We start from the raw sequence: 21,044 nt of genomic DNA, 5'->3' as shown, positions 1-21,044 counted from the left end.
CAAAGCATTTCCCTCTAGTCGGGTGAGACATACATTCTTCGCCGTCGGAGAAGAGCGCAGCCTCGGTCACTAGAACGCTATGCGGTGCCGGCTAATTGCTCCGATTCCCATCCACCCTGTGCGAACCACTCACACGCACCTCTGCTCGGAGGTTGCGTCTCACAAGACCTTGCAGGAACTTCCGCTCAAAACACAGAACCGTTGCTGCTGTGATACAGACATGTCGAGGCTGTGTCTAGCTGTAGGCACAATAGGACCGTCGCCGTTCTGCATCCTGACGCTGATTCAGAAAATGATCTTAAACTAGATACAAAAAAATCCATTCTCTGTTATTTAAATGCAAAGCATATGAATCATAAATGTAATTTCATTCCAAACATAACGGAAACGTTAACTGGTACGGATTTTACAGCAGATGCCAATAATACAATATGAGGTCGTTCGGCTAATAGCATGTAGCCCAGTAGGTTTCTAACACATTGCTGTAGTTTCAGCTGTAGCTGCGCCGGGATTCTCCAAAGGAGTGCTGATGATGGGACGGTCAGTGGATGTTGAATCAATAACCTTCCTACTCGGTGTGATTTTCATTAACCGACCGCTCATTTCGAAGGAAATATTTCCCTTTTTTAACATATTATTTGACTACAGAATTCATTTCATGTCGCCATCAATGCTCATAAAACCAGGAAAGCTTCAACACAGTAAGACGTGCACTCCTGGAACAACACGTAAACATACTGGATTAGCACCCACCAAAACAATACGCATACTACGTAACAACTAACGCAATTACAGTCTCTTCGTCACTGCAAGAAAAAGAGGTGAAATACACAAACAGTCTCTGTCTGTCTGTCTGTCTCTCTCTCTCTCTCTCTTTCTCTCTCACACACATACACACACACACACACACACACACACACACACACACACACACACACAAACGCACACGTAGACGTAGAACATTTATGCAAGTAGGAAGAGAAGTACATATATTTGAAATACGTAGTTGATTAAACAGCAATGATAAAACAGATTTTTAAGTAATATCGATACTCATCACATCACTTGCATTGACTGCGAAAAAAACTGTATATTCGGGAGACAGGCAGAGCTGCGTGACAGATAAGACTGACAGAGAATGAGCGAAGATCGCAGAAGTTAGACTCCACTTTTGCTGAACATGTTGGTGAACATGTGTAGAAAGAAGGTCTCTCTCTCTCTTCAAAAATGGTTCAAATGTTTCTGAGCACTATGGGCCTCAACTTCTAAGGTCATCAGTCCCCTAGAATTTAGAACTATTTAAACCTAACTAACCTAAGGACATCACACACATCCATGCCAGAGGCAGGATTCGAACCTGCGACCGTAGCGGTCGCACGGTTCCAGACTGTAGCGCCTTGAACCGCTCGGCCACACAGGCCGGTCTCTCTCTCTCTTTCTCAGAGAGCACAGGTCCTGTAGACTACGCGCTACATCAACGATCTCTTTCTATCTATCACAGTCTCTCTCCACTCTCCGGAAATTCCTAATGCTGCGATGTCCTTTTCTATGTCATATTTCCACCTTGTACGAGGTCGGCCCAATGGTGTTGTTGCCTGGAGAGTTCCTTCAAATACTTTCTTGGTGATTATGTTGTTTTCCGTCCTAGCCACATGTCCAACCCATTGAACATTCCTACTTTTTAATTTCTGGATTATAGTGGGTTGCTTCATTAACTGATAAATTTCATTGCTCTTTCGAATTCTCCATACGCCATTCTCCAACACAGGTCCCCAGATTTTTCTCATTACTTTTCTTTCGAAAATATTCAGTTTTTCTCTTTCATTCTTTGTAAGCGTCCAGCTTTCTGAACCGTACAGTTCTATGATAGTGTTGTGTATCTTCATCTTTGCGGTGGTTGACAAAGCTTTGCTTTTAAGTGGGTTGCTTAGTGAGTATAGACATCTTGACCCTGAGGCTATTCTTTCGTTTATATCCATTGCAACGTGATCCAAGGAATTTAAACTGAAGAACTTTTCTGAATTTGAATGTTGGTTAATTTCGAAGTAAGGATGTGGGTCTATGGCTCGACCTGTTTCATATATTCTGTTTTCTCTTCGTTAATCAAAAGCCTCACTTTGCTGGCAGTGTGCCTGAGAGATCAGTACATGTCTTTCAGTTCTTCTTCAGTTTCACTCAGCAACACTATATCATTTGCATAACTCAGGTGATTTACTTCACTGTGTTCAAATCGGAGACCATTGTATAGATGTAAATTACTCTCCCGAACCACTTTCTCTGATGCAAGGATGAAGAGGACACATGAAACAGCGTCTCCTTGTCATAAGCCTGTTTTAATAGGAAAGGTGGGGGATATGGATCTTCTGAACGTCACTGCTGCCTGGGATCCATCCATGCAGAGTTGTATCATCCCAATGATTTTATTGGGAATACTAAATTCTCGTAATGTGTTGTAGAGGCTACTTCTGTGGATGCTGTCATAGGCTCGCTCGAAGTCAATGAAGAGACAGTGGATGTTTTTGTTAAATTCCCAGTAATCCTCAAAGATCAGTTGTGGAACGGTTCTTGGAAATCCAGCCTGGTAATCTTGAATAATGGTTACTGTGTAGGGTTTAAGTTTTTCCAGAATCATCATTGACAGGATTTTGTATGTTGTGTTCAGTAAACTGGTTCCTCTGTAATTTCCACATTCCGTTCTGTTTCCTTTCTTGTGTATGGGACAAATGATTGCAGTTTTCCAATCTTCAGGCAGTGTTTCATTTTGCAGATCATTGTGATAAGGTTATGATTTTCTTTGTGTAGTTTGCTTCCTCTTTTAACATTTCTGCTGATATCTGGTCCTTTCCTGCTGCCTTGTTGTTTTTCAACTCCTGAATGGTGTGAATCCCTTCCTGTTATGTGATCCTACATTCGTTATTATTAATGCTGTCACTCTCATTCATTGCGTATTTGAAGGTTATGTGCGGATCAGTGCAATTTAACATTTCTGAGAAATACTCTTTCCATCTTTCTAGGATATCTTCCGGCTGTGTTAGCATATTTTGATTTTTATCTTTTGTGAATAGATTTTCGTTTTGATAACCTCTCTTACTTTTCTTTGTATACTGAAACAACTTTTTACAGTTTACATTCCGGCTTTCCACCTCTATATATTCTAGGGCTCCAGTTAGATATTTCCTTTTCTCTGTTCGTAGAACTCTTGCTGTTTCTCTTCTGGCCGCACTGAAGATCTCTCTCCTGTCTTCATTCTCCTTATTGTGCAGCTACAGCATCCTGGCTTCTTTCCTATTTTCCACTGCTCTCTGACACTTTTCGTTGAATCATTTTTGTTTCTTCTTTTTTTCCTGCCCAGTTTTTTTCTGTTGCCTCTGTTACTACAGTCTTCATTCTTTCCCAAACCTTCTCGAAACTATTTTCCCCCTCAGCAATTCTGTAAATCGGTTATTAATTTCAATCGCATAGGTTTCTTTAACAGACTGTTCCTTCAGTCGTTCGATACCTAAATCAGGTTTTGGTGTGACTTTTGGTTGTTGATTCCAAATCATCTTGATTTTTATCTTTCCTACTACTAGGAAATGATCTGAGCCAAGTTTAGCTCCTTGGTGCGTTTTGACATCTCTTATTAAGAATCTGTCATAACATGGTCAATCTGATTTACTGTTTTGGCATATGGAGAGCACCATGTACCTTTGTGTATTTCTTTGTGAGGGAACATCTTCGAGCAAATCCTCATATTCTTTGACAGTGCAAAGTTGATCATTTTTAATCCATTTTCGTTTGTGGTCGAGTGCTTTTTATGTTTTCCTATCATGGGGATGAAGAAATCCTCTTGACCTATTTTTCCATTTAAGTCCCCTAGGATAATCTCATATTTCTTGTTAGAATACTTTACACTACCCCCTCTAATTCCTCATAGTACTCACCTTTCTCATCCTCAGTTGAATCTTCAGTCGGTGCATGGACATTTATGAATGTTATATCGTACCAATGGTGTTTAATTGTTATGTAAGCCATTCTTTCGTTAATGCGAGGAACTCCTTAACCTGATTAACAATCCTGTGCCGGCCGGAGTGGCCAAGCGGTTCTAGGCGCTACAGTCTGGAACCGCGCAACCACTACGGTCGCAGGTTTGAATCCTACCTCGGGCATGGATGTGTGTGATGTCCTTAGGTTAGTTAGGCTTAAGTAGTTCTAAGGTCTAGGGGACTGATGACCTCAGAAGTTAAGTCCGATAGTGCTCAGAGCCATTTGATTTGAACAATCCTGTACTTAACAGCACAACCAATACCAAATTCATGATGTTTTCCATCTCTCCTATAAAAATGATACAATTATCCTCCGTGTGTATTCATTCTCCAAGCCACGTAACTTCCTGTAGAGCTGCAACGTCTTGTTGTATATTTTTAATTTAGGTATCATAGTAGCTGCCGCAGCTGATTTGTTAAGACTACGAACGTTCCATGTCCCAAATGTGAAGCAGCGTTTCTTGTTTCCATCTCGCGAATTCCTGTTCCATAGCCTAAGTCCGTTTCCTTTGAATCCATTATCCGAGGCAAATCATTGATGTGAGCCAGTAGGTATAGATTCCCCTGGCCGCGTTACGAGCGCTGCGCAGGCTATGCTTGGTGATGGGGCTGCCACGTTACAGCTTCCAAGCTCGCTGAGTAATATTTTGGATTACCATTTCCTAGGCAGATTGCCTTTCCCAGGGTCTGAGCTCTGCTTGCCCAGTAGAGGTGCCTTCCACCTCTTCTACCGATGGGGGACCAGCAACCCCTCACGGGAGACGGAAGGTCATAGATACAAAATGGTACATATAGGCAACAAAAGGAAAAAGAAACTTAACCTGTTAGAAGCACTTGAGGTAAATAAATAGTTAGTTCGGAACTCAACGTGGTTCTGAAAGACCAGTTGCAGCGGACATCATTCCTACTCTGAAGCTTCACATGGCACTGTCAACCGGAGACAAACTCTGGGACCTCGGTCCCAATGACCACATTCATATCACAGTAGAACTGTCATTATACCTGCTTTTGTTTTCCTACCAACCCTTAGTATTACAATCACACAACTTTACACGGGGCGTCCAACAAGTAGAACAACACATTTTCTTCTAAAAGCAGGTTGGTTTTATTCAGAATTCCACAACACCATATTATTCCCCACTCCTCTGGCTGCAAAACCCTGTTTTTCAACATAATCTCCGTTCAATGCGACGGCTTCATGCCTTCTTACTGAGATTGCCTTTTTGTTCTCGCGTCGAAGTATGAGCCCGTGTTTCATCGCCTATGACGATGTTCAACAGAAAGTCGCCACGATCAGCGCGCACGGTACCACTCTACTAGTCGATGTCGGAGCCAACGTCTTGCTGCATCAGTAACCTCCTCGTCATCCACGTACTGCTTCCCGCAGAGTGTATCCTTCATTGAAGCAAGGTGAGAAGGTGAGAGATCCGGGCTGTAGGGTGGATGAAAAAGGAAAAAAGAAAAAATGGAAATGAGCGTTTGGCGTCGGGGGGGGGGGGGGGGGGGGGGGAGGGGGGCAGGTCCAACTGCCTTGCTGCAGATATTATTACATTCGACGCCACATTGGGAGACCTGCGCGCCTGATGGGGATGAAATGATGATGAAGACAACACTAGTCCCTGACAGGAGAAAATCACCGACCCAGCCGTGAACCGAACCTTTTTTTTTAAACGTTTATAAACTTTTGTTTACAAAGTAACAATTTTCGCTTTACAAAAACAGTTTGCATTTTACTTGTTCCCATAAGACAATCCGTTCTGTGCTTTTTTTCTGTTACTGTCCAGATAATTATTTCCTTTGGTCATCTATATTTTTCTAGTGTCTGTCAGACTGAGTTCGTTAGCAGTTTGTTACGCTGTTTATTATTTCAGTTTAGAGTTTTCTGAGTCTTGATTCACTACATTTATACATGTGGCAGAAGAAATTTGGAAGAAAGTATTGATTCCAAGATCTAGTTAGTGACACAGAATACTTGAGAAATAAAAGTTATTTACGGTGTTTTTAAGAATTGCTAGTTGGGGTATTGTTTTATATTTTGAATTGTGGATGTTTTCTATCCATTTTAAAATCATGTTGTATTTCAACCATTTTCTTATTGAACCTAGTGTTGGGAAGCAAAAAGGGGAAGCATTTTATGTTGAGCTTTGAAAATCAGACCGTGGTGCAATGTACAGTGGACATGAAATCAACTTGACAGAAACATCAACGAAGGTATCAACTGTCAGCCGTTACTTGGTAAGAAAAATGGGATCCAAAGGAAAACGCTCATGAATAAATATCTTAACATAGAAGACACCCGGGCCCGTAGGACGGCAATCCGTCACGCTGACCACTTAGCTATCGGGGCGGACGAAGAAGAACAGTCTCGTGAATTTTCATGAGCTCTTTTTGGGTGCGCAGAGCTGAGTGAGGCCAAGCTTTGTCGTGGAGGAGGAGAAGTTCGTTTGCATTTTTGTGGTGACGAACACGCTGAAGTGGTTTATTCAATTTCCTGAGGATAGCACAATACACTTCAGAGTTGATCGTTGCATCATAAGGGAGGACATCAAACAGAATAGTCGCTTCAGTGTACCAAAAGACCGTCGCCACGATTGTTTACAGGCGGAGTGGCGGCTTCGAACTTTTTCTTCGGAGGAGAAGTTGTGTGGCACCACTCCGTAGATTGCATTTTTGTTTCCTCTTCGAAGTGATGTTTCATCGCCTCTGACGATGTCCTACAAAAAAAACTGTCACGATCAGCCTCATAACGCGCAAGCAACTCCGCACAGAGGGTCCTCCGTTGTTCTGCATGGTCTTCTGACAAGCGGTGAGGAACTGTAGTGTAACGACGTAAGTTTTGTATAAATTATTTTCTTTTGACCTATAACCAGGTGCAGACTTCGTCACCAACGTCAGTTACAAAACACTCAAAAATTATTTAAACTCTTTTTAAAATTGTCTCTGAATGGTTCTCGAACGAAACTGTAATTAAAACATCATCATTTGAGTCGTATGCGCAGAATTACGTCACTCAGTCCAATTGGTTTGCGCAAATTTTTTTCAATTTAGATGTCGTTTGTTTCTTCTCAGAAATTATATTAATGCAAGTTATCTGCTTTAATAAATATTAAAACCACATCGAATAAACTTTCAGAACTCAAACTCGCGATGAACGTTGTCAAAAATTAATAATCTTGTCAAATAAATCAGTGATACTTCTTCCTTAATATAATTCTTCATAAATAAATTCTCGGAACACGTATTTAAACTTTCGTAGTATACACTAGTTTATTATCTTCCTATATACTACATATGGACGTGAACCTGAGCCTTGACAAGATAGGACTGAACATTTACAACATGATTAAACTTTATAAGACGTCATTGTTGTAGAAACATTACAAATTCTTATTTTTTCCGTTTTTAGAACCACGACGCAACGACTCGGTTTCAGGATCTTCTGTCGCTCTTTGGCTGTCGACCAGCGAAGTATAGTGATCAGCAATTTTCTCTCTGGTCCCGGCAGTGAAGATGCTGTCTCCGTTCGTTGCGCCGCCCTCTCCGTACATGAAACATAAAAATAAATACAAAACTTTAGATAATTCACAACCATTACAAATATTACAAAATACATAAACAAAACATTAAATTAAACTTATATTCACCTGCAAACTGGGCTGACACTGGTGGATATGTGTCGCTTCAATTTCGCGTCCCACTACAGAACCCAGCGGACACACGCCTTTGATTGCCCAAAGTGATAGATGATCGTGTCAGCAGTACCAGCAGAGACGTCCAGTTGTGCGGCGTCGTGTTTGATTGTGATCCGTCGATCAGCTCCAGTGTGACTGTCCGCACGTTGCAACACTGGAGGAGCTATAGCTGTGACGGCCGACCGGGACGTGGGAGAGCGGACAAGCATGTGAGACTGTGTTGCGATGATGACAGACGCCTCGTCCAACGGCACGCCGCGCTTTTATTTTCTGCCAGGTCTCCATAGATATTCTGCAAACGTCTACGAAAACCTGCGATGCTCTGGTTTTCCACCAAAAGAAACTCAGTGACAGTTCTCTATTTGCAGACGCCATTTGAAGGCTACATTAGCGCCGCGGCCTATCGGAGCTTCATGAAACTATAAGGCCTGAAGTAAGAATATTCCACGGTGTCCCATAACAAACTCTGCATTTTTTCCAACCGAAATTAGCGGGGAAAAAAAGTGTTGCATTGCTTTTTGAACGCCCCTTGTACACTTTAAATTTGTGTGTTTTTGTTATGTACTGTGTTTGATACTATTCGTACTGTAATTCAATATGTTTGGTGCATAACACGAGTAGCCACCCAGATAGACTTGCGCGTTAACAAGCCGCTTCTGGGATACTGGCGGGCGTGCCAGCTCCGGATAGAACCCGCCCTGCGGGAAAGGCCGAGGACCCGTTGAAACTTCTTTACAAAATTTTTACTTTCCCTGAATTAACTGAGAAGGTGAAACTTCTTTCTTTAACTTTTCTGCTTATATTGCTCAGTGAAACTGAATGCAAGTGCCTCTTTGCTTGTCTTTATCATTTCAACACTAACCAACAATATCATAGCGCAAGGTGACTGCGCAAAAATGATAACCTGACTTCAAATAGCTAATACAAAAGCTTGGCCCTGAATGAGCAGAAATCCTAACAATAACCTATACATTTCGTAAGTCTCTTAACTCACAAAAATTTGCATTAGACGAACTACACCAATGCCGCAAGCACGAATACTGCCAACTAAATAAAAGATTCTAACCACTGAAGGTTCTAACTACTGATAGGCATGTGGTTAGCAAGGGAAAGATTTTGTTGCAAAGCAAACAATGTATTTTTACCTTAATAATGTGACATCCAGTACAAAAGATATATATAATCGTCCGTGACATCTAGTTCCAAGAACTATATAATAATGAATAATATTCAGTCTCCAAGACGGACACCTCCAGATCGTCCGCTCGCGCTAATACTGCAGAACCTCCAACACTGCTAATCACTGACCTCTATCCTCCATCACTGCTGACTACTCACTCCCAACTTCCATCACTGCTGGCTGTTCACGTCCAACTGCTAGTCCGACCAGCAACAGAGTCTCTTACAGAGTGTGCACAGTGCTGTCAGAGTTATTAATGCAGAGCGCTACATAGCGCTGCCAACATACAAACACATAAACAGCCTACTTACATCGTGTGCTGGCCAGTCCCGAAGTGGTTTTCAGCCGGTTTCCAACATCCAGCTACGTGATATCAGGCTGATGCCCAAGTTCCTTTTTATTTACGGGATTCAGAAACATTTCGGAAACCTCACACTTTCACATGGGGTAACACAAGACGCAGACCGATGGGGCACACAAATTCCGACCCAGGGGATAAGGGGTGGCGACAGGAAGGGTCCCCGTCCACCATCTGCTACTAAAACTGCCAGATCCAGACTAATATGCGGAGCCCGTGAAGACACAGGATAAATGACAGGAAAAGGAAGAAGGTGCGTAACACGAGTAATGAGCGCTCGATTTGACATGTCTCACCTAATATCATGATCAGCAAAGATTCTGTGTACGAAGGGGCAGGGGGAGGGCGGGAGGTCGAAAGGTTTCTAGCCTAACAAATAAAGAACGACATAAATTTCATAACACCAATTTATTTTTCAATGTAATACCCGTCTACACCAATACACTTGCGGGCACGCTCAGATAACTTTTGCAAATCATTCAAATAAAAGGTTTTCTATTTCGAGTCCATCCAAGCATTCACATCATTAATCACTGCATCATCATTGTCAAATCGTCGTCCTTTGAGGTCCTTTTTTAGGTTTGGGAAAAGAAAATTGTCTGATGTAGCCAAATCTGGAGAATATGGTGGATGACGTAAAATTCGAAACCGCAGTCATCCAGAGTTTCCAGTGTTACGAGGCCTTCGTGAGCCGGTGCGTTGTCTTGATGCAAAAGAACTCCGCGCGCGCCAATGTTCCGCGCCTTTTTTTCTTTATCTCTTCTCTCAAAGGGCGCAGAGGGTGCAATAGTATGATGCACTGATAGTTACGCCATTTTGCAAGTAATCCACCATAATTACCACTTCTGCATCCTAAAAGATCGATGTCATCACATTATGGCTTATTTTTGCACCCGGAATTTTTTTTTTTTTTGTGTTGGGGATGAAATACGTTTTCAATGACTGTTGTTTTGTCTCAGGATCAAAGTGGTGAACTCAAGTTTCCAATTGTTCAAATGGCTCTGAGCACTATGGGACTTAACATCTGTGGTCATCAGTCCCCTAGAACTTAGAACTACTTAAACGTAACTAACCTAAGGACGTCACACACATCCATGCCCGAGGCAGAATTCGAACCTACGACCGTAGCAGCAGCGCGGTTGCGGACTGAAGCACCTAGAACCAATCGGCCACATGGCACCCACGTTTCGTCCATTGTCACATACTCAGCAAGAAAGGCGTCTTCATCCGCTTCAAATTGGCGGACGACTTCTTCAGAACACTGTACACGCTCCCACCTCCGACCTGCAGTCAAGCCTTTTGGGACACACCGAGATGAAACTTCCCGCATTTCCAAACTATCCACAACAATGTTATGACCATGCTCGTGGGATATTCCAAATGTGGTTTCAATGTGGTGCAACGTTGTACGACGATCCTGCAAAGTCGTATCGCGAATGGCAGTCACTGTTCCATCAGTGGCAACGGTGACAGGTCCTCCTCTCCTTGGCGCATCTTCTACCCTCCTTCCTCCACGTTTGAAGTCGGACATCCAGTTTTTCACTGCTGCATAAGACAGAACACTATTTTTAAGTGTATTCCGCATGTTTTCTGCAAATTCCTTAGGCGTCATTCCCTTCAAATGAAGATATTCACTCACAGCACGGTTCTTGATTCTCTCGATATTCGCCATTTTGCTTACACTACGGTATAGAACGAATCCTAGCGGCATAACTAACGAAGCAGAAGCCGCGAAATTTGACTTTTATACCCACAAAGGGTGACCATAAAAGTAGGTGGTGGTATTCGTGCGAGACATTACGGTAAATATCTCGGGCTAGAAACTTTTCGATCACCCCTCATATGTTGATAGTATCTTTGTTTCTAACATCTCGTTTCCTACACACAAGCATCTCTTGCGCACGCTTGTCCGTTTTCTTTTTTTTCTGACGGTGGCCCAATAAGCCGAAAGCCTGTTTGAAATAAACAAAATAGCAGTGGATCCGGAACGCAGTTTGTGTATTTTTCAACTTTGGATATTTGGAATTACGTTGTTCAATAACCACACACTGGTCTGTCGTAGGTACGAGTAATTTATTAGTCACTGTGTTCATTAATCTTGGAGCCATTATTATGCTGCGCCGATCTTGTTTCATCGCTGATTTATTCGGCTTATTAGAGTGATTTCATACACATTTGGGCAGCAACGCATTTTACGATATACAAATTACGATTAAGGTACTCGACGTGAATAGACGACGGGCGTTCAATACGTAATGTACAACAACTTTTTTCGGAAAATTTCGGTTGAAAAAATGCGGAATTTGTTGTAGGATATCGTCGAACATTCCCGCTACAGCCCCTATTCTTTCATCAAGTTCTCATAGGAACTATACGTAGCCCTCAAAGTGACGTCCTGTAATGGAGAGTTCCAAGCAAAGAGCTGTTATTGAGTTTCTTTCGGCGGAAAACCGAAGCATCGCGATTATTCACAGGTACTTACAAAATGACGGGGGTTTGGCAGTGAACAAAAACCCGGCGAGTCGTTGAGCGAGGCGTCTGTCATCACCGCAACCAAGTCGCAGAAACCTGTCCGATCTGCGGCTTGCCGGTCGGCCACGCGCAGCTCTGACTCCTGCATGTTTGGAGCGAGTGGAGACTCATTCAGGGCGATCGACTTCAGCGTGTTCGCCATCACAGAAATGCAAACAAGGTTCCCTTTCTTCATGACAACGCAAGGCCTCTCGTAAGTCAGCGCACCCGAGAGGAGCTCACGGAACTTCATTGGGCTGTTCCTTTTCATTCATCGTACAGCCCGCGTTTCGCACCTTCCGACTTCCGTCTATTTGACTCAGTGAAGAATGTACTCCGTGGGAAGCAGTGCATAGATATGGGGAGGATACTGATGCAGCAACAAGTTGGCTCCAATGTTGAGCAGCAGAGTAGTGCCATGCGGGCCTACGTGCCCTCCAGTTAAGGTGACGTAACGCCGTCGCATTGAACGGAGGTTAAGTTGAAAAACAGGCGTTTATAGCCAAAAGAGAATCATGAATGAAACCAATGTGCTTTAAGAAAAAATGTGTTTCATTACTTATAGACCATCCTCGTTAGTACAGTACGATTTTAGTGCAGCGTTAAAAATGTTTTCAGTGATCACCATCGGGCGCTGATGACCGCCCCACAAACCAAACATCATCATCAGTAAGCACCATGACACTTACACTACTGGCCATTAAAATTGCTACGCCAAGAAGAAATGCGGATGATAAACGGGTATTCATTAGACAAATATATTATACTAGAACTGACATTTGATTACATTTTCACGCAATTTAGGTGCATGGATCCTGAGAAATGAGTACCCAGAACAACCATCTCTGGCCGTAATAACTGCCTTGATACGCCTCGGCATTGAGTCGAACAGAGCTTGAACGGCGTGTACAGGTACAGCTGCCCATGCAGCTTCAACACGATACCACAGTTCATCAAGAGTAGTGACTGGCTTATTGTGACGAGCCAGTTGACCGGCTACCATTGACCATACGTTTTCAATTGGTGAGAAATTTGGAGAATGTGCTGGCCAGGGCAGCAGTCGAACATTTTCTGTATCCAGACAGGTCTGTACAGGACCTGCAACATGCGGTCGTGCGTTATCCTGCTGAATTGTAGCGTTTCGCATGGATCGAATGAAGGGTAGAGAAACGGGTCGTAACACGTCTGAAATATAACGTCCACTGTTCAAAGTGCCGTCAATTCGAACAAGAGGTGACCGAAACGTGTAACCAATGACACCCCATACCATCACGCCGGGTGATACGCCAGCAAGGAGATGACGAATACACGCTTCCAATGTGCGTTCACCGCGATGTCGCCAAACATGGATGCGACCATCATGATGCTGTAAACAGAACCTGGATTCATCCGAAAAAATGACGTTTTGCCATTCGTGCAACCAGGCTCGTCGTTGAGTACACCATCGCAGGCGCACCTGTCTATGATGCAGCATCAAGGGTAACCGCAGCCATGTTCTCCGAGCTGATAGTCCATGCTGCTGCAAACGTCGTCGAACAGTACGTGCAGATGGTTGTTGTCTTGCAAACGTCCCCATCTGTTGACTCAGGGTTCGAGACGTGGCTGCACGATCCGTTACAGCCATGGGGATAAGATGCCTCTCATCTCGACTTGTAGTGATACGAGGCCGCTGGGATCCAGCACGGCGTTCCGTTACCCTCCTGAACCCACCGATTCTATATTCTGCTAACAGTCATTGGATCTTGACCAACGCGAGCAGCAGTGTCGCGATACTAAAAACCGCAATCGCGATAGTCTACAATCCGACCTTTATCAAAGTCGGAAACGTGATGGTACGCATTTCTCCTCCTTACACGAGGCATCACAACATCGTTTCACCAGGCAACGCCGGTCAACTGCTGTTTGTGTATGAGAAATCGGTTGGAAACTTTCCTCAAGTTGTAGGTGCCGCCAGCGGCGCCAACGTTGTGTGAATGCTCTGAAAAGCTAATCATTTGCATATCGCAGTATCTCCTTCCTGTCGGTTAAATTTCGCGTCTGTAGCACGTCATCTTCGTGGTGTAGCAATTTTAATGGCCAGTAGTGTACTTAGAATAGAAGTAGCCCAGTTAGAACGGCTAAAGCAGAATGAAAACGATTAAAAATTACGAAGAGCTGTCTATTCTGCCAATGAGCCTGAACGTTATGACTATCTAACAATGTGCAAGTCTCGAGTGCAGTACAGAAGCATTTCTACGTGGTTTGGATTTGGAAGGTTTCTGGGGTACGTGGAACTGGATGCCCACCCACACGTGAAGCAGTTGCTGTAAATTATGGGCCAGTGGATTTTTGGGCGCTGAGTTGGCGCCCGAAAGCGTTCAAGATGTATTCCATTGTGTTCAGAGCAGGGGAGTTTTGTGGCCCAAACATCAATGTGAATTCGCTATGATGCTCCTCAAAACTCTGTAGTAACATTCTTGCTTTGCGACGTGTTATCTTGTTTAAAGGCCCCACTACCATTGGCGAAAACATCCGGCATGAAGGGACGCAGGTGGTCCGCAATGAAGTACACAGCTGTCACGGTGCTTTCTATTTCTACCACAGGTCCCACTGGTGCCCAGGTGAATGCCCCCAGTAGAAAATAGTGCCACCATAGGCATTCGTACTTGGCGCTGTTGCATGTTTCCTGTAGCCGTTTGCTTGGATGACAGCGTGTCTGGATACGTCCAACGTTGATGGAATAACAGAAACGTAACTCTTACGACCAGGCGATACGTTTTCGTTGATCTACGGTCCAGTCTCGATGATTCCGTGGTCACTGTAACAGTAATTGACGTTATCGTTGGGTGAATTTGGCAACATGTCGGACCCATCTGCTGCGGAGCCCCATGTTCAACACTGTGAGCTGAGCAGTGAACTCCGAAACACTTGTCCCTCCAAAAGCATTGTAATGATTCGTCAGATCTGCCACTTATGGCCGTGTATCCTACTTTTTAGAGAACGCAAGCCCAGTGGCGTTTTGGGGAGCCCTCGAAAATAGATATTGGGGTCCTTGTTTACTAATAAATCTACAAAGAGTAAATATTAAAAAAATTAGACATTAACACATCATAGCTCAAGTCAAAAGTGAAAAAACTTACTCATTGATGCCCTTTTTGTACAACAAACAACACCTCCAGTATTGTGAAGTGAGACTATATGCTAAAGCTTCACATTCCTTCTACGCTTGGCAATCAAAAACGTTGCGACAACGTCATACAGTTTAAGAGAACACATGTATGACGTTTAATGCTTAGAACTGCTAAAGCACTTATTCTGGGCTCATGTCCACTTGAAGAGCTACGAGACTACTTGCAAGAAAAGTAATTTGAACAAACAAAACTTTTGCTAAATCGTTAACTGATAATATGTTTCCTTTCTTTCTAAACTCTTTCTACATTAAGATTTTTAGGCTAATATGTTCATATGAAAGCTTTATGGTTACAACCGGTTCGTACTTTCTAACCAGTTTCTCTACTCTTTTCAGAATATTTTCATTTTCTAACTTAAAAGATGAAGATAAATGAAGATAAAATGAAGATAAATGAAAGATAAATGATCCTTAAAATTCTATAGGCTGGTAGGACGTTTGTTTGTTGAATTAAAATATCAGCAGAAACACAGGCTACTGTAATTTGGGAAGACTTTAGTGTATCCACAATTATGTTATCTGCAAAAGATTTCTCCAATTTATCTGCATGTTTTGAGCTCAACTTTGGATAAGTTCTCCAATATTTCGCTATACTTTCACTATTTCTCCTAAAAATTCATAACTGAGTTTTAAGAAGTGGAGACATTCTCCATATTAGGCCTAGGGGAATAAAGTAATTTGGAAAGACCGTTACGCATTTACAAATCTTGCCTCGAAATGCAAGAGGCAGGACGAAATAAAAAGTATCCAAATTTTTTTATTAAATTAAAATCTTTCTTCCTCTCTGCTTTCGTCTTACTCTTTAAAATTATATTTGGTAGGCACTAGAAAATTTGTGTGAAATTCAGTCTGACTGACAACAAATCGTGTCTGGTAGATTTCTTAGTTGGGCATGGTTTCTTCAGAGTAGTTGTAAAATCTCTGTCAGTAGCAATAGTTTCATTGTTAGGTGCCATCGAAATACAGAGGCCCTAAGGAAAGCGTAATAGCATTGTTTCTTCTCATTTAACTGTTGCGGTTGCATTCATTCATGAAGGATTCATATAGTCCCTAATTTATGTGTTGAACAAACTACAAACTCATCAATTAGGTACCGTATTGTAATTCTTGATTGCAAACTTGAGTATTTACTGCTCAAAGACGCAGCACCATCATATCCTCGAACTCTGCACCTATCCTGTTGCATGTTCAGCTTCGCTAAATCATTTATTACAAGGTGTACAACTTTGCTTCGACCATTTGCCGATAGGTGGCGACAACGGTAAGTAACTGTCGAAAGAAACAAATCGCAGACGACAGGCAGTTAGCTTGGACCTCGATCAACATAACCTCATTCAAACATTAGTGATTTGTGTCTGCATCACAAAGTTGTTCTTGATTGAAAATGTCAGTTTACGAGCCAAATTCTCGTCATTTGCCGGAGGTGTGACTGTTTTGTTTCAATATGAAGATAACAGAGGCTGAGTCTCATCCAATGAAAGTACGTATGGTAAGAACTCTGTTAGTAGAAGAACGTGTCGTGAGCGGTTTCAACGCTTCGAGAACGGTAATTTTGACGTCGTAAACCGGCATAGTGTTGGAAGAAAGAATGTTTTCGAAGATGCAGAATAGGAGACGTTGTTGAGTGAAGACTCGCGTCAAATTAAAAAAAAATTGGCACGATTAGTGGGAGTGACACAGCAAGCCATTTCAAAACGTCTCAAGGATATGGGCATGATTCAGAAAGAAGGAACTTGGTCCCCGTGTGAGCTGAAACCAAGAGACGTTGAACGGCGTTTGTGTGTTTGTGAACAGTTGCTTCAGAGGCAAAAACGGAGAGGATTTCTGCATAGCATTGTGACCAGGGACGAAGAATAGGTTCATTACGATAACCCTAAACACAAAAAATCATGGGGATATCCTGGGCCTGCTTCCACGTCGACCGCCAAACCGAATATTCACGGCTCCGAGATCATGCTCTGCATTTGGTGGGACCAACTCGGGGTCGTGAACTACGAGGTGTTATAACCAAGTGAAACAATCACAGTTGCTCGTTATCTAACGCTATTAATGCGTTTGAGCACAGCATTAAAAGACTAACGGCCCGATACAGGAAAAGGCACGATTAAGTGATTTTGCAACACGGCAATGCTTGACCCCACGTTTCAAAAGATGTCAAAACGTACTTGGAAACGTTAAAACGGGAAGTCCTACCCCACCCGCCGTATACTCCAGACATTGCTTTCTTTGACTACCTCCTGTTTAGATCATGGCGCATGGCCTGGCTGATAAACACTTCCGATCTCATGAAGAAGTCACAAATTGGATCGATTCGTGGATCACTTCAAAAGATGAGCAATTTTTTCGACGCGTGATTCGTACACTGCGCGAAAGATGGGTAAAAGTAGTGGGTAGCGATGGAAAATACTTTGAATGATAGATTTGTAACCAATTTGTTTCACTGAAGCCTCAGCTGTTGGGGAAAAAACGACCGAAACAAAGTTGCACACATTGTATTTCTTTTCAAAACACCGTACATTATGGCTCCTTACCTCACAGAATCCTAAAACGATTCCTTTACTTCAAACTTCTTTCTGTTTGCTTAAATCTCGGTCCAAATGTCTCACAACTCTGAGTTGGTCCTTTCTTCATACAATGAGGGTTGTGTCCGTAATAACTGGTAAGAATAACTGCCGTTTAATTTCATCGATGGTCCGCTCTAAAACACAACCATTTGAGAGTTGCATCATCTAGTTTTGAATTCGTGGGCTAAAACGTTTAGTTTTGGTTTTTCATTTGAAAGATGTGTCCGCAGAAGAGAATCAATTGATTCTAAAACTGGCACGGTCTCGGCAGTAAAAATAGCACTTTTTAGACAGTTTGTAGGTTTTAATGAAGTGAGCTTAGCGAACAATGAAACAAATAGTCGAGGTGATGGACATTATACGAACTCGGGTTATCAGTATGAGTCCAGTGTATTCCCCTCACCACCACATCGCTCCTTATATACAAGTTTCAAATAAAGCGGGAGATCTCATCTATTTAACTCTAAGAAGTAAATCTGAGCATTTTTACATCAATACTATATTAGAACTCTCGAGGAGACTTAGAATTTTTAAAATAACAACAGAGAATGAATTAACAGCCAAAACGCAGATATGTGAGAAAAATAATGTGAATCCTGCCTGTTGCGAGTAATGTTCTTCGGAAGCTGTTTCCACTGATGAGGGAGCTGGAAATCCTCGTTCAAATAATTGCCAATTAAGGTCTCGCCAGCCCCCCTTTCCAGTATGCTGGGATTTGCTCGGAAAATCATAACTCTCTAAGTTTTGACATTCTGTCGTGCATCTCTGGACTTAAAAAAAAAAAAAAAAAAAAAAAAAAAAAAATGAAAACAAGAAAAGCTGCGACTCAAAAATTTTTGTTGGATCAGCTAAAGCAAGCATGAATTTTACGAGCGAAAAGAAGCCTTTAATTGCTGAGTGGAAAACGAATGCAATCAGCGCAAGGCGCAAGAACTCATGTTTCACGAACAGCTACGGTAATGAAAATGGAGAAGCTATGTTACACCATGTATAACTGAAAAATATTTTGTCATAGAGTCCTCACAGGTACTCCGTGGAATTTGAGTGAGGCTTTGAGACTTCGAGGGCACTTGCGGAGACCAGCCCGAATAGCCGTGTATGTTAGCACGCCGCTTCCGGAATTCGGGTAGGTGCGTCGCCTCCGGATCGAATCCTGGCGGTGGCGTAACGACGAGTGTTGCGGTTGTCCACACCGTACTAGGTGAATATCGGGCTGGCACCCACGTCTCGCCTCAGTTTCACGATTCGCAAACATTTAGAAAAACGTTGTCACCTTCCCGCAGTTTCACATGGGATAACACAGGATGCAGACACGTGGGGTACACAAATTCCATCCTAGGCGGGGGAGGGGACAGGGGGTGTTTGCGACAGGAAGGGCATCCTGTCACCCACTACCGACTGCTACCATTGTCAAATCCAATAATTAACATACCAACCCCGTGAAGGTACGGGATAGTGCTAGGAAAAAGACTGTATTTCTGAAGTGCATTTAACTGTTCCGTATGGCTACGAACAACAACATTCACTAGGGGATGTCAAGACGTTCGAATCACCGATTTACTTCAGACTCTGTACACTTAACATTCCCTTAGGACAACGTAATGAGTAAATACGACGGTCACTCCAAAAGAAATGCACACTATTTTTTGTAAAAAATACAGTTTCCATTCTGCATTTGTGAAAGTTTTACAGTGTGTAGATACATCCTTGCAGCTTGTTTTCAAACTTAGTTCAACCTGTTCCATTGAGTGGCGCCGTCACAGCACGTCTTCAAGATGTGCTGTCATAGAATTCCTGTGCTGGGAAAACGAGACAGTGGGAAACATCCACAAGAGGTTGAAAAAGGTGTATGGAGATGCTGCTGTCGATCGCAGAACAGTTAGTCGGTAGGAAAGCGTGTTACGTGATGAAAGCGGGCACTGCAATATTGAGGATTGTCCTCGCAGCGGCAGGCCTCGTACTGCACACACTCCAGACAATGTGAGGAGAGTTAACGAATTGGTGACTGCTGACAGACGCATCATAGTGAACGATTTGTCACGCTACGTTGGGGATACGATAGGGGAAGGAAGTGTTCGCAGAATACTGAAAGTGTTGGTGTTAAAAAAGGTTTGTGACAGGTGGGTCCACAGTATGTTGACAGTGGCTCACAAAGAAACGAGAAAAACGGTATGCAGCGAATTTTTGGAACAGTACAAAAATGGTGGAGATGATTTTCTTGGACGGCCGAGGTGGCCGAGCAGTTCTACGCACTTCAGTCTGAAACATCGCGACCAATAAGGTCGCAGGTTCGAATCCTGCCTCGGGCATGGATGTGTGTGATGTCCTTAGGTTAGTTATGTTTAAGTAGTTCTAAGTTCTTGGGGACCAATGAACTCAGGTGTTAAGTCCCATAGTACTCAGAACCATTTGAATTTCCTGGAATAATTGTGACAGGTGATGAAACATGGCTCCATTTTTCACCAGAGACGAAGAGGCAATCAATGGAGTGGCATCATGCAAATTCACCCAAGAAAAAAAAATTCAAAACCACACCTTCTGCTGGAAAATTTATGGCTACGGTGTTTTTCGATTGCGAAGGACTCTTGCTTGTGGACATCATGTCAAGTGGGACCACAAATTTTGATGCATATGTGACGACACTGAAGAAACTTCAAACTCGACTGAGTCGTGTTCGACCACAACGGCAAAAGCAGGATGTTTTGCTGTTGTACGACAATGTACGGCCACACGTCAGTCAAAAAACTATGAAAGCGATAACAAAACTCGGATGGACAACACTGAAACACCCGCCTTACGGTCCTGACCTGGCTCCATGTGGCTGTCATCTCTCTGCGAAACTGAAAGGCTCTCATCGTGGAACAAGGTTTGAAGATGATGACTCCCTTGTGCACGCTGCCAAACAGTGGCTGCAACTGGTTGTCCCAGAATTTTACCGTCCGGGGATACAGGCGCTGGTTCCAAGATGGCATAAGGCAATTGAGAGGGATGGAAATTATGTGGAGAAATGAAAATATTGTTCCTAAAGCTTTTAAACATGTGGAATAAAAGATGAATTAAAAAAAGAAAAATGGTGTGCACTTCTTTTAGAGTGACCCTCGTAGTAAGGCGTACTACTTAGGCCTTTTCGAGAAAATCACAAGAGAAGTTTTGCTCATCGATACTGTGTGTTACAGCCCTGAGCGCGAGATAGTGGCACTCATGTGGTTAATGTTGAAACTCCGTAATCGGCGGATCGCTGCATCGATCTCCACTGATCTTTAATTTTAATTTATTTTTTTGTTCTTTTTTTCAACACTGGTCATACCATTTCATGTACGTTCCATTTGAAGGTTAATGTGATTAAAAGACACGTGTATCTGCATAGAAGTTTATTGAATTTCCAGTATTATTTGGGTGTTTGTTAATTTTCATTATTGCAACAAATATTATATTGATAATTATCGATGAGTAAACGTCCAAATGCATAAATTTTTCCTGAAAATGTATACCCGTAGTGAGTTCCGAAATCCTTTATACCCGCGACTGGGTAATGTACTGAGAAC

Source organism: Schistocerca gregaria, chromosome 1 (genome assembly GCF_023897955.1).
Source record: "Schistocerca gregaria isolate iqSchGreg1 chromosome 1, iqSchGreg1.2, whole genome shotgun sequence".
Lineage (NCBI taxonomy): Eukaryota > Metazoa > Arthropoda > Insecta > Orthoptera > Acrididae > Schistocerca > Schistocerca gregaria.
The sequence above is the reverse complement of the archived record's forward strand: the minus strand, read 5'-3'. Positions refer to the sequence as shown.